This window comes from Sinohyriopsis cumingii, chromosome 2 (assembly GCF_028554795.1).
Source record: "Sinohyriopsis cumingii isolate HCF-2022 chromosome 2, ASM2855479v2, whole genome shotgun sequence".
NCBI classification, from domain to species: domain Eukaryota; kingdom Metazoa; phylum Mollusca; class Bivalvia; order Unionida; family Unionidae; genus Sinohyriopsis; species Sinohyriopsis cumingii.
Genome location: NC_142962.1, coordinates 111,734,019 through 111,750,154, shown reverse-complemented (window position 1 = coordinate 111,750,154; position 16,136 = coordinate 111,734,019).

Below are 16,136 nucleotides of genomic sequence, written 5' to 3'. Positions count from 1 at the left end.
TATTCAGCTTGCAAATTACAAAAGACAACACCGAGTTTTCGATCTATAACAGGTTCGCAACACTTCCAATTGCAGTCAATATTATACAAGGTTACTGAGTCCATCAAATGGCGAAAAATGGGTCGCTTTGAAGGTTAAATCTAGGAACATTTACATTCCCTATACACTATTACAAAATATATTTATAAATAGTCGATACATGACAGGAACATTGAAACATTGGTCTTTTCTCAACGAATGTTCATAATGGTATGCACCAATTCGCATAAAATGCAAACATAGACAAGTGCTTTTCAAACTACACCCAAAGTGCATAATTCGATTTACCAATCGTTTTTATCGTGGGCTATTTCAAAACAATTAAAGTTGCATATCGTGGAGCGAATGAACAAAATGTGAGTGCCACCTAAAAAGAACCTCAATAAAAGAGCATATCCTAAGCACGTGTTTATTGTATAACATATACAATCTGATGTCTTTGAGATGATATTATAAAAGTATAACAACGTCTTACAAAGGGAAACTTGGACTACTTTTTCTAATTTTAATATGTGAATTAGAGATCAGTACCTGGCACTTGCGATCGAGATAATAATAATAATAATAATAATAATAATAATAATAATAATAATAATAATAATAATAATAATAATAATAATAATATTAATAATATCAATAATAGTAATAATAATAATAATAATAATAATAATAATAAGAAGAAGAAGAAGAAGAAGAAGAAGAAGAAGAAGAAAAAAATGAAGAAGAATAATAATGAGGACTTTGCTTAGCGCCTACTCTTTGGAAGCTCAAACCGCTTTACAACATTAGACAACACCTAAAACATACAAACATATCTAATGATATGAGTACAAAAAACAGACACCATGAAATTAGAAAAGATAACAAATTTGCTGAAAATATTTAAGGTAGGAAACCATATTAGGTCTTTAAGTTTGTTCTTGCAGTCGAAATAAGGGAGTTTTGATAGCACTCTTGAATGGGATAATTGTGCCTTTGTATCTAAGCTCAGTGGGCAATTCATTCCATGTTGCTGGGCAATGGTATACAAATGAAAGTTTGTCCATATAAATTCGTCTTCATAGTGGGAATAATGAGTATACGATTGTCAGAAGAGGAGCGTAGGTATCTTGCTGGTGTGTACATATGGCCCGAGATCGGAGCCCGTCAGTGAAACATAGCAAAGAGATCACATTTTGTGTTTGGTTCTGGATCGAATGGATAGCCAGTGTAGGGTACAGAACAGAAGGTAGGTGTGCTCTGATCCTGGTACTCTAAGTGTGATCCGAGCAGCTGTGTTTTGAACTTTCTAAAGCTACTGGAATATATATTGAGAAGAACCAGACAGAATTGAGTTACAATAGTCTAGTCTTGAAAAAACTAACGAACACACTAGTGTTTTAGTGGCATCAACTGAAAGATATTTGCGAATGGGGCTGATACGTCTCAGCTAAAAATATACAGTCTTGCATATGTTCATGACATGGTGGTGCAATGTGAGAGTACTGTCCAGAGTAACACCTAGGTTTCGCACTGATCGTGTGAATTTATTGTAGCTGTTGCTTATATTTATTGTTTGAAGTAAAGGATGTGAATGAGAAAGTTTTTGTGTTGTGATCAGAATGGCCTTAGCTTTATCATCATTCATCTGCAGCTTGTTACATGTCATCCGTGATTTCAAATCAGAAATGCACCTCTCTACACCTTTGATGGTAGCAGCAACTTCAGTTGGGTGGCTAGATATGTATGTTTGGGTGTCATCAGCGTACAATTGGTGAGACACTGTATGATGATCTATGACACTTCAGAGTGGCTGAATGTATATAATGACTACGACAGGTCCAAGAACAGACCCCTGTGGAGCACCCCGACATAAATATACTGGGCAGGAGGGTATTCCATTTGCAAACACAATTTGTGTCCTTATGACTAAGTATGATTTGAATCACAGAAAGGCTGTATCATGAATGTCAAATACATGCTGAAGACGGTGAAGTAATATATCACGGTCAGTTGTGGCAAATACTCAAGACAAATCAAGGAGCTTGACGACTGTCATATTTTCCCCTACGTAAAGTAGAGACAATGTCATTAACTACTTCTAGAAGTTTCAGTAATGTGGCAAGGGCGATAGACAGTTAGCGGTGATGAAATTAATTGTACAAAAACGATATGGAGATTTAGATAAGTTTTTTAGTATCATGTCATAGCAATTTACAATAATCATTTAGATCACGTGTGAAATCTAATGTAATTGCTGAAGTTGTAAAGACTTTTGCATGCCATAAACTGATAATCAGACTGTAATATGTAAGAGAAAGTCTGAACGGGAACAGAAAAAGCTTATTGAACCAGAATTATGCTAAATAGAAAGTTAAAATATCATTATAATTAATGAGATAGCATTTTTAAATGTATGTTTCTGTATGAATGAGCAGTTATAATTTGTTTTTTCAAAATAAATTTTTTGATTAGAAAGAAAGCTGTATGGCTTTGCTAACTGTCAACTTCATGTTTTGTGTTTAGTCGTTTCTCAAATTTTAATGAAACGCGACATCTTCTATAAAATACAGTATCATCAGCCATTAAAAGATATTACTGTGATATTAAAATAATATTAAGCACTGCTGTTGATGATGCGTGACGGACTCTTACACATAGCTTGCAGTATTTATCAAAACTAGTATTTATTTTTCAATGGATTTGACTTCTGTGGCTCCTCCACCAAGCTTGATATAGCGACATCTACATACGCTGATATTAATAATGCGGCGGTTGCATTAACATAATTAGATTTGACGAAACCCAAATATGTGGACTTTTTTACCTTTACTATCATGTAATGTTACGTATAGTTTGCCTTCGTTAGCTTCATTACTTCTTTGATTAAAGAGTTTTTAAATTCCTTATCTAATTATATTGGACTCTTGAAGTGGAGATCTATTTTATAAGCTTATCTCTCTGGAAAGTTTTCCCAAATAGTTTTTCATTTGAAATGATTACTGTTTCATTTGATTTTTTTTTTAAGAATATGATGTGCAATAGAATGTGTATTAAACTATACCATAGGCTCTTGATTTAAAGAATAAATTATCGAACTAAACAACATAATACTAAATGAACCTATTGTGCACAAGATGCCTTGATGCAAAAGAAAAATAAAGAAATGGTGGAATTATGGAATCGAAAAAATTTGGAAGTCGTAAAGTCGGTTGACATGATCTAGAGTTAGGAGCTGACATTCAGATAAAGCATGGACTGGACTATTGTGTATCTCATCATTTTGCATAATTATAGTGTTATCGAGTGAAAAGGGTGCTTTGCTCTTTTGATTATATATATATATATATGACTATATATATATATATATATATATATATATATATATATATATATATGACTATATATATATATATATATATATATATATATATATATATATATATATATATAATCAAAAGAGCAAAGCACCCTTTTCACTCGATAACACTATAATTATATATTAATATATATATATATATATATATATATATATATATATATATATATATATATATATATATATATATATATATATATATATATATATATATATATATATATATATATATATATATATATATATATATGTGTGTGTGTGTGTGTGTGTGTGTGTGTGTGTGTGTGTGTGTGTGTGTGTGTGTGTCTATGTGTGTGTCTATGTGTGCGTGCGTGTTTTGGTATACATGCGAGGACCTGAGTTTGAATTCGCACCAACCTCTTGAGGACTGGACTACATTGTGAGGACTTAACACACCAGTCCTCGAAATGTTTCGTCGGCATATGGTTGAGACCGATCTTAAGAGATGAATTACGTGATATTGTGAAAGTCCTGACAACGTCGGTAATGTCTGACAGATACTTACACTCCGTGTGTATAGTATATGCTATTTGCGACCTTGCTTGGGCTGTATACTGGTGTGCAAACGCTTAGCCAATCAGAAGGCGCGTGACTTCTTATTATTTGTCATTCAATACGAACATTGCTTTTGTGCAGTGTCACTGTAAATTTCGTATACCTATAAATACGACTCACGAAATGATTACTAGTATTATTAGTGATTTTGAAAAATGGCAATCTGGTGACGGCCGCAGAAATTGCATTATTTTAAGCCCGGTGTTGCTGATATAGTGCGGTATTTGTGGCGCGTGATTTGGTGTGTACATGGATTTTATTACTTCTAGACTTATTGCATATAACTCTCTTAAGACGATAATACGTACTAGATCAAACTGGTAAGAAACAAATTGATTTTTTTAAAATTATATTCGTCCAAAAGGGCTGTTCGTTATTTCATTAGTTTTCATCTGTGACAACTTGCTCGTATCCGGTTCCACCAAAAGGGGCTCGTATCGTTGCTTAAAATTGACCTGTCATGCATGTACTATATAATAACTAGTTATGATATAGTACGTGTATGACAGGTCACATTTAAGCAACGATACGAGCCCCTGTGGTTCAACTAATGATGCGCAGGTCATCATATCCTTGCTTATATTTAACTATGAGTCATACACATTAGATACAAAAAATAGTATGACTGACAGTGAAATTGTAAGCAACGCCCTTGTGTGGAGGTCTTGATTATTATATGCCCATGTCAAAACAGTTCGCATTGATGTCATAAGAGTTGATAAACGAAGAACCGGCTCTCTCTCTCTCCCTCTCCCTCTCTCTCACCATTTCATTTTCAACTTGATTGTCGAGAGAGAAGTAGAACAAAAAGAACTTTGTAGTACAAGAAGAATATTGGGTTTTTTCTTGTTTCTTTTTATTCCAAAAATGACCGAACAAGAAAAATATATTTTTAACAAAGTCAGAACGGCAAGGAAAGAAAAATGGAATACTCCTGTGTCAGTACATGATACCCTTGAAAAGTAAATGGTTGGTCCCTTTCAAACCAATACAGTTCTCACTCTTGATGAAACAAAATATACCACAACAGAAAATAAGGCTCTGTACATGAACAGACTCGTTGTTAAACAAACTTGGTTACTGTAGTCTGAATCCTGACTTGGTATCTCACAAGTAGGAGTGTTCAGAATTAACTTTCTAATGAACTACTCAGCTATAAGTAAGACCTAGTGATTCTCAGGACTATGCCGGATGGAGGTCCTTATCTCATTGCTGCTTTTGTAGCTGGATTGGTCTGATTATTAAGGGACGTAAACATACACTGACACTCTTTTACTCAGTCATGCCCTTCCAATCATTACTCTTCCGACTATCCTATCACTTCCGTCTTTACTTTATCTTTTGAGCACATCCGTTGCTTGAAAGCCAAATGCGACTATGTCGTCATATGTATAGATAGAGCTACCCGTTTGATTGTACTCCGTCAGTAGCAAATCTGTAATGTGATAAAGAGTGCACTGAACTTCGTCATGTCACTCATTGAATTTCTAACCTGACTGTGACCCGAGTGACAATAACACTAGCATCCTCCGCACCTTTCAAGCTTAACGGTCTTCCCATACTATTACGGCAGCATATTGCATGCACTATGTGTGAGTTTCTTTTCCTCAGACAGCATTGTGATGTAGTTCGTCATATTCGGTAACTGCCGCATAATTCCGTAAATTACCATAATGTTGAGAGTTTAGTCTTGTATCTTTTTCCATTCATGAATATAAAAATTACACCGCTTGTTAAATCCACGCGAAAGGCAGATTTTTATTTGTCATTTTTGTGTGTGTGCTTGATTTGACATTGTAAATATCGGAAGCAGACAACATATTATTTTCCTTCTATGTACATAAATGTGTAGTCCTGCATATACCACTTCACTGAAAATGGACTTGTCCAGGAACCAGAAATGACTGACAAGCATGGTCATCTTTTAAACTAAAAACGTATTTTGAAGTGAAATGCTCAGATGATAACTATGTTAGGGCCACCATTGGCATAGTCATGTCTGAAATTATAGATGAATACATGAAGTGATTAAGTTCTGACCATCTCTGACCTCATTTGTGCCTTTTGCTTTTTAAACTTGGAGTGGGGTTACAAACAAACGGATAAGTATATTTAGACTATAGTTTAAGTTTGATTTAGTGAAACTTAATGTTGTTATTCAAAGGGAGGGCCATGTCAACACGTGATGTGTCGGTGTAATTCCACATCAACACGTATATTCCTGCAGAAAATTAATTCTCAAATTTGGAATACGCTGCATAGTGCTATATATATTTCTATACTTCCACACTAAGTCCTGATGAACTTTATTCGACTTAGGAATAGCCCATTAATATATACGGTAGTAAGCAGAATCGCCATTGCTATGAAACAGGTGTAAAACTGCAACTATAATTAATGACCTCCATATTGCTTCCATCAACGTACATTGATGATAACAGCTTTCTTGGGCAAATAAGTATGTTGTAAGATTTGTTTCATTGATGTATTGTTACAGAGATACACAGTTATGGACTATTGCATGTGCTGTCTCCCTGCTGTTATTTGTCCATTATTAATATTTGGCTTAGATTGGACATCAAAAGACGTCACCGTCCTGTACTATAAACATATACACGTATTATCAATACACGGAGCTAGGTGATATTTGACCATAAATATATAATTCCCACATACAAATCTTGATGACGTCATGCATAAACATTTAGCTCCCAAACTACTCGGATTATAATTTCTCAAACATCGCACCTTCGCACAAGTCTACTACTCCCAGTGCCACCGTTGTAATAAATGCTCCAGTAGAAAACAGCGTTTTAAAGCAACAACAGTAGTACATAAAAAAAATCACATTTGCCAGAAAAATGAGACAAAAAAAACCTCACTTTGAAATTCCTAAAGGTTTTCTTATCTTTATTGTAAATTTGATTGGGGAGAGACTTTGTCTCAAAAGAAAAAATAATACAATTTGGGGAAAATCATGATGGTATTATAATAAAATTGCTTCTTGTTAGTCAAGAAATAGAAAATCAGATTTAGTTTGTGACCCATTTTAAAAACAATATATGAAATGTGCATATCCATACATCATAACTCATTCCTCGAGAAATGCAGATAATCATAGACAGAAGAAAATGTTACAGAAGATTTTGATTTCAATGTATTATCATTCTTGCCATTATCATGATTATCTTCAAAAGAACTAAGGTATATAGGTCAGCTTAAGTTAAATATCAAGATTACGTTAAAGGATTATTGGAAGTTTTTTTTTAAAGTAAAATTGCCTTTATCATCAGATTGAAGATCCTAGTACTTTCATACATAATAAATGATGTTTTTTGGAGGATTTAATGCCATGTTTCAAGACAAGATAGGCTATATATGGCGGCATGTATAACTGGTGGGGGAAGTACCCTGGAAAACCTTAGGAATAACCATAGACCCATCAAAAGCTGTTGGCAAGCTATCTCAAGTACCCACGTTAGCAGAGCCTGAGATTCAAACCCACGCAGACAGATATGGGATGGCAGTGATCAGGAAAGGTGAGTGCTTTATACACTGGTCACACGGAGCCCCTAAAACAAATATAAAATACACTGATACAGCTATGAAATGTATTATAAAGATATTTACAGTAACAAAGAGCCACCTAAGACAATCGTTTTCAACAGCTCTTCATGGAACTAGAGATTTAATTACATTATTCTGAACAGTGTTAATGATGTATGTGTCTACATACTGTCACATTGCCAACACATGTTTACTAGCTGACTGTTTTAGGCAGAGGATGGTTTGCCTCTTCGAAATAATTTCTAAGGTCTTTGATGAGAACATTACTGATTAAAAACAGGTAACAGATTTGTATGGTAAGTAACTATTTGTCATTTAGCGATTAATTCTCATGAGAACTAGGAGTTTATGACTTTGAGTCAAAACAGTGAATCATCAAAATGGGGTATGATCAAAACTGTTATTGTATCTGCTGTTTTGAAACCATTTTTTCTTGTGTATAAATCACATTAATATACTGCAATATGGAAATTTATTTAGCATAGTGTTAGGAACGCTTTAAATTACAACCTTTGAGAAGACATATAATAAAATTCCATTGGGAATTTGGAATTGATTGTTAAATGACTCTTTAGTTTGGAAATCTGTTGAGAACCCTGCCCTTTGCGTAAGGAGGGCATACCTTGTGAAAACAGTAGGATGATTGTAACTCATCTGAGATTCTTTATCAATGCCTTCTACAGAATCAAATGAATAGTGCATAGTTTGTATTGCATATGCAGTATTTAATGTGTTTTTATGATTAGCTTTATTTGAATCTTAAATGATGTTTGTGAATTAAGTAGTTGTCCCATTGATGGCCCCGTTAAGTGGTCAGTAAAGAATTTAATTTAAAGCACTGGCTGCATTACTGTTTCCAAAGTTAGAAATGAATGCTTGAATGATGGACTACTATAGTATTAAGGTTGCTAACTGAGAAGCATAAAACTGTTACCCTAGTCTAACCGCGTAAGCTTTCGCCCCTGATAAGTATAGTGGGATTATGGCTGTTAATTGTCTTACTTCCTGAACAAACCGTGACGGCGGCCTAGTAGTTAGAGTGTCTGTCTTGGATGATGGAAATTGTGGGTTCGAACCCCTGCCGAGTCATGCGAAAGACTTATAAAAATGGTGCAAGCACTCAGCGTTACATGGTTAGTGGTTGGCCAGGTGTCAGGAAAATGTGATTGCATAGTCGGTCTTAGTCCGATGGGACCGATTTTAAGTTCAATACCATACAATATTTAAGTTCAAGATCATATAAAAATAGTTTTAATTTTTTTTTAAAATAAATTGTCCGTAAGGGGTCGCGTGCATACATCCAGAAGGGCCCACATAAATGATCCAAAATCGGGCCCCACATTTGACTGGGTGGGACAAGATGCTACATGTTTGTAGCATGACGCCTATTGCTAGACATCACTATAAACTTTCTCACTGCCGAAATCACTGCGATATAACTGAAATTATTTTAAAGCTACACTGCGAATTCAAATCACACACACATTTCCTAAATAATATCTGATGCATACATGTTCTCTTGTCTAATTGCTTTGGTCATACTAAACTTACCATTACGCATTTTAACTTCTGGACATATAGTATGATTAACACAGCTATAGTCAAATCTTAGCAGATTTATCAGTTTGGACTGGATGAGAGAGATTCTTGAAAACTTGTCCTTGTTGTTGACTGCCGATATGTTATGCTTTAGATTAGTCATTGTTCAGGCAGTACAGGGACCTTCCACCAGTATGTTTCAGAGGTGATGCCCTACATGGTATGACTGACTGGTACCCTAGTAGCAGCTTCGTATAATGCTTCTAACTTCTGTTGCATAGTAAAAGTGTGAATGGGGGAGGTTGTTGATGCAACCAAATACTGATCAATCTGACCCCTTGAAAGATATCAACATTGGGCATAATGATGAACATAATGAAATGATGCAAAGCACACAGTTCAGGAATAAATAACATTCAGCTTGAATAAATGGCATTCAAGTTAATTGGTTTAAATATAATCACTTCGGTTTAATAATCTCAATTTATATATTGGTATTTCTTACTTCCCATTGCAATCTAATATTTATCATTATTATTAAAAACAGCTGGAAGGATAATGTTGTCATATTGCTATCCAAAGTTAGTCAGGTTATTCTGCAGTTTTGTTTTATCCATTCATATATCCTCTTGCTTACATTTAACCCAGATATGTATCATAGCAAGAAAGAGGGTCATGCACAGCGAAACATTTTCTGATGTGTTTTATGCCTCCGATATGTAGTTTTCATAGCTTCAGGAAAATTGACGATGAAACTATATGCAAATATACATTATAGGTTACCATTTTCACATATTTGATAGGTCCCAATTTTAAAGGTCAGATCATAGCAAGATATAAGAAACATACCAGGTTTGTTTACTTCGTTATAGCATTTTTGATAATGAAAACAGTTGGCAAATATATATTTCTTACATTGTATTTAATATAAAATCTATTTGAAGATTTATTCTTACAGATGATATTGAAGACCTTCAAGATGATGGTTCAGAGAAGAAGAAGAAAGAGCTTTGTGCTCTTAAGATAAGTAACAGGGAAGAGTGAAAAGCAATAAGCTTTGTAAAATTCAACAAATAATTGATTTCCCTAGAATGCAATGCGAAAATATAATTAAAAGGATCTTGTGGCATTATGAATAAAATCCCAAATAATCCTACAATTACAGAAACAAATCCTAATAATTTAAAAGCCTGAGAAAGTTAAATCGAAAACTAAGGGTGTTGCTCTGTCTGTAGTAGCTTTTAGAGTGTTTACGTTCCAACAGTCTTTTGTTGAGTCACAGTAGTATAATTTCAGGTTTGAGTTCATTATATATTCCAGTGACAGTCTCTATACAAGATTTTTGTCAGAGCACTTTTGTTTTTCCAGAGAAAATAATCAATTGAATTTAATAATTTGAAGAAAAAGATTCCAGCCCGAAAGAAATTACTGAACACAACTTAAAAGTTAATTTGAAAGAGCTAGATCTTAAAGCATGACTGAACAATTCTTTCAATCACAAGGTTACATAGTACTCTAATTGACCTCAGGTCACTATTAGCATTTTTTAAAACAAAACCTAATACCTAATTGACAATAACCGTCTAGAATGATCCTAATGCTTACAAATTAAAATATAAGATATGATTAGAAAGCAGAACCTGGACTATGTGACTTAATCTAAAGTAAGGGAATTTCAAAACCTAGACACAGACCCAAACAAACGTATTTAATTCTTATGTTAACAATGATTCTGATATTAAGCCTATACACACAGAGAATATTTTCGCTATGTATGATTTGTTTACAAAATAAAATTTTAAAAAATGTCGGTTCAGGTCAAGCAGAAGATTAACTCAAAGTTGAACAAGGTCAAGTCCAACATACAATTTTACATTACAATAGCATGTAATGAAATACAACATTTAAAAAAAAATAAGCATTGCGAATTAAATTTACATAACAAACTAATTTTGTGAAGATTATATTATAAACTTCTTGCCACTGGAGTTTAGCACTTGAAATAAATTGAAATGCAATGCTTTAAAAATGAAACAGATGTGATCAGAAAAACCACTAAGGTTGTGAATTCCATTCTTGATGGTTACCACAAACAACTAGTTGCAAGAACCCGTGATATTATGTAATGGAAGACGGGCTCATTTATTAAGGATATCCACTTAGTAAATTCTATAAGTTGAAATTACATGATTATAACATGCTATTTAAATGTATCATACAATATTGCTTGAACTTTTGTTGTATCAAAATAATTATATTTCAGAATATTATAACACCATCATATATTTACTACAAACTACAAGCTTTCACACGAAAATAAAGAAATTAGTGTTAATGCTAACATCTCTACTTTCAAGCTTGTTTAACAAACACTTGTGATAAATATATCTCACAATAATAAACTGAGTCAATCCTATGTTAAAAATATTGTTCCAATATATCTGAATCATATTTAATGGCACATTATTCCATTTTTGATCTGATATGTTGCTAGAGATGTATACAAAAAACTTGTTTACTTTTTTTGTACTGGCTACACCTAATATACTTATGGATGTGATACTGAAGTTGCAAATTTTACATTTCATTCTACATTATATGATATTCACTGGTAGCTGTTGCTGTTAAAACAAATTAATATTATGTTAAAATAATACATTTTTCAGTGTGCACTCAAGACCCTAATGTTAATGTTTCCTATTTTTAGTATTGGTTTCTTTACATTGCTCAGAGTTGTTCCATTTAAACATACATGGTACCCAGGGAAGGCAGTGTTATTCAATTAAAACCAGATTAAAGTCTGTTAAAAAATCAAAATGTAAAGCTATATTAAAGGAAAAAGATCAAAACATTTGCCAGCAAAATTGAAACGGGTGATACATATTTGCTGGCGTATAAGTTGGTACTTTTGCAATTTTAAGTGTCGTCTTATTCTTATACTTAAAATCAACGTTTATACGGATTATGTAATTTAAATCATGGTATCGGTCATCGTGTAATTTTTTGTTACGTAAATATATATATATATATATATATATATATATATATATATATATATATATATATATATATATATATATATGTGTGTGTGTGTGTGTGTGTGTGTGTGTGTGTGTGTGTATGTGTGTGTGTATTTCACCAAAATAATTGAAAATAATGTGTCAAATAATTATCATTTTGGGAAGAGATCGCGTACTAAAAAAATATCAGCCGACATTGCGCTAAAACAGTATGTACTAGTACTAGATGTTGTTCTAATTTGATAACAAATATGTGCATTAGAAAATGTCAGAGACCGGTATTCAATCGCATTTTTTTTATTGCACCACATGATCAAATACAATATTCCCTGATATGAGAGAGAGAGAGAGAGGCTTGTGGACAATTGAAATCTGTATTGTTAAATTAGTTGACAATAATGATCATACTCGTGTACAAAGACAATGCTACATTCCATTATCAATTGATACCACTGTGTCAACAATTCTTTCTAGTTTTAATTATGATATTCATAGTCACATAAAAAAAAAAACTTTGCACTGTAATTTACATGCTAATTAAATACACTAAGGTATAATGTAGTCGTTCAAGTTTAAACCTGTTTGAGGTTAATGTCCTGCAGACCATGTCAAATCTGTATAAGAGACTACCCATAGGATATTATGTACACAGTACCATGCAATACCAGGTGTTTACTTGTGCACGTTTCTGAACCAGTGAAACATTTTGTACTAGCTGACAGATGTGTCATTCAGGCTAACAACTAGCATGAGCAAAGTTGAAAATCACATACCACCTAACTACAGGAAGTGTACTTGAACATATTCTTATCTGCTGGGAAAGGAGAAATCATTGTGCATACAAAGAAAATTACACAATATGATTCAATTGTCATTTTCGGGATTTGAGCCATATGGAGTTTAAATGGATATAAATATTGTAAATATTTCAATTTGAAACTGAAGGATTATTGTATGTATTTTTGTATACATTTACTGTTTAGTTTATTACTGTTTTCTCTTTTGCAAATGTCAGATAAACAGGGCAGTAATGTACAAAAATAGCATGAAAAATATATACCATTAATATTCTTGAAAACAAAAGTTGATAAAGTGCATTTCACACAATATTGCTAACTCATTAAATGTTCAGGTCATTTGTAGCCAGAAGTAGATAATTTGTTTTACATATTTTGTGTGAAACAAATTTGATACTTTTAGTTACATTTCATGGTGCTGATCTGCAAATTTATGGAAAATTCATGACGCTATGTCGACCGAACATAATTGAAAAAGACAATTGCCCTAGTCTTATACTCAACATCTGCTTATATATGATACAAGATAGAAACTGTACAAAAAGTGCAAATTTGACTTAGACTTCACAGTGACTTATAGGCCAACAAATATGGCAGATTTTCCATTTATGTTTACAATGTGTTCTTCTATTTCATTTTGGTTATTTGAGTAATTTGCTTTCAGGGCAAGTAAGTTTAAATTGGTGTTCAGCTTCAGAGTTTTGGTATTTGTACCTTTTCATATTTTAATTTTCCTGTCAGTGAAGTAGTTCTTATAAATTTGTCATTCATTGGAAAACCATTGAAATTATTACCAAGTTACAAACAAGCAAAGTTGAATATTTCCATCAGAAAATAGAACGTTGTCTCTGAAGTCAAGATTGCTTCAGTATAATTATTCATTATGGCTTCTTAGCATGTTGTTTAAATTTTGCTTCTTTTTAGAAATATGTTCTTCGTGTACATATTTTTTATATTAGTCTTAAATAAGTTTACATTTTTTAATTTCTTTACCCATGGTAGACTGAGATATGTATACTTTGGTAAGAAGAATACAACAGTTTTGAAACGGGACATTGCATGCCTTAAATGCAAGTCCAGTTGCATTGATCCAGCCTAAGTTTTTGTGAATATTCTGATGGCATTTTTAAGATGAACCTGTTTATGCAACTCTTCTGTTTGTCAGATATTTGAAATATTAATTGACGATATTATGTCACATCCATATTCTTGACTTATAGTATGCACCTGTTTTAAGTGTATTCAAATGTCTGCTGCCTACGTCTAATTGTTATCGTTATTTTGGACTTAGGGAAAAAATCGAATTGGAATTATGGTGCAGATAACTTAAAATTTGTTTGCTTCATTCTCTGAATATGTTAATAGTGTGACGTTTCATCAAGTGTGGAAGGAACTACCTTATCTGATTATAACAGTGATTGTGCACACAGACAGTAATGATAAATAAGATGATGTTTATTTTTACGGAACAATGCAGCAGTATTGCGTATGTCTTCTGGGATGCAATTTTTGTCAAGACTCTTCCACCTTAGATGGAAGCCGATGTCATTTCGTTCATCTGTCAACACCCTTTGATTACCCTCAATGGTATTTTGTTTTACTTTCTTGCATTTTAATACCATTGTAACTAACATTTTGAATGTTGTTTATGAGTGGGCTAAATATGCAGGCTGTGGCAATCTTTTTGTACTTACTCAACAATGACATACATATTGACTGAAACGACTTGTTTCGGGTTGCATCTTTTATATTAAACATTTTTTGTAAAGATCAATATTTACTGTATGCAGTGAAATATGTGTCATATTTATAGATGGTTATCTGGCTTTGTTAAATTATAATGCAATTTAACCATTTACTATTTTTCTTTTTGTTCACACCTTCCTAGTTTTATTTATTCTTAATTATTTCGTTTCAAACAGTATTGGGTAGGTGGCCATAGCAGCTCAGTAGGTCAATCACTGCGTTTCGTAATCCAATGGTCATGAGTTGACTAGATTGGAGAGGAAAAAACAAAGCCAGACTTTACTTTCTGAATAAGAACACTCTGACCAGATTTTTTTCTCAGATACAGGCAATGTACTTGATATTAAGAGAACCTCTTGTGTTCCTTAATACTTTAATCGGGATAGGTTTGGTAGAATTGCCCACATGTGATATAGAACCTTTCAACATAAGTGGCTTAATAATAAAAACAGACTGATTTGTTTGATCCAACAAATGTATTGATTTCATTACAAGAATGTGACCTTGGCCTCTTAAAATATGAGCATTTGGAAAGAATGTCTTTATTATGTACCTTTTTCTCAATCCTTAGCAATCATAAATAGCATGCACTTTCTTAAAGCAAAATCTGTCTATCCAGCTTCCATTTTGAATTTCCTAACCTGTGTTGATATATGTCAGGTAGCAGCTCATCACCACTTAAGGAAAATTCCTTAACTGCATCATAATTCACACTTTTTGCAATGACAATAAAGTGTAGATTTTATTAGTTTTGCCAATAAGTACACTTTGTACTAATATATTTCAATGCTCTCTTGGCCATATTGATATACTTCCTCTTCTCTAACAATTGATACTAACACTTTATGTATGATATCATCAGACCACAAACATGCATGTAAAGGGATGGTCACTTTTCACTTTTCAGTTCTAATTTTTTAATCTAAATTGTATTTCATTTTTTTCCTTTTCTCTACGTATTTCAGCTCTTCTTTATTTCCATTTGCATATAGGCCAGTCCGGTGGCCTAGTGCCTAGAGCGTCAGTCCTGGATGGGGGAGGTTGCTGGTTAGAACCCTGGCCAGGTCATACGAAATAAATAAAAATGGTACAGATGCCGCGCTAGGTGCTCAGCATTAAGAGTTTGATATTGTCACTTGTTATCCTGGTGTTAGGATAATGTGTCTTGGTAGGACAGCAGCATGATACCCCCGTACTCGACATTACTATATACTGCCACGCTGCAAACACTGTAGTGATATGACTGTACAATTGTTAAAGCTATGACAAATATCTAAATTGCACATACAAACACTCAATTTGCATATCTTCTATATGTCTCTATCTCTTTCTTCTTTCTAAAATTGCGGTTGTCTTTCTCTTCTTCAAATGAATTCCAGTAGTGATGCAAACAAATTCCAATATTGAACTTGATATGTCAATATCCTCGAATGTGATAATGTGCCAACATGCTTCTTGTATCGGGGTGAAACAATCCAAAACGTCTTAAATCAG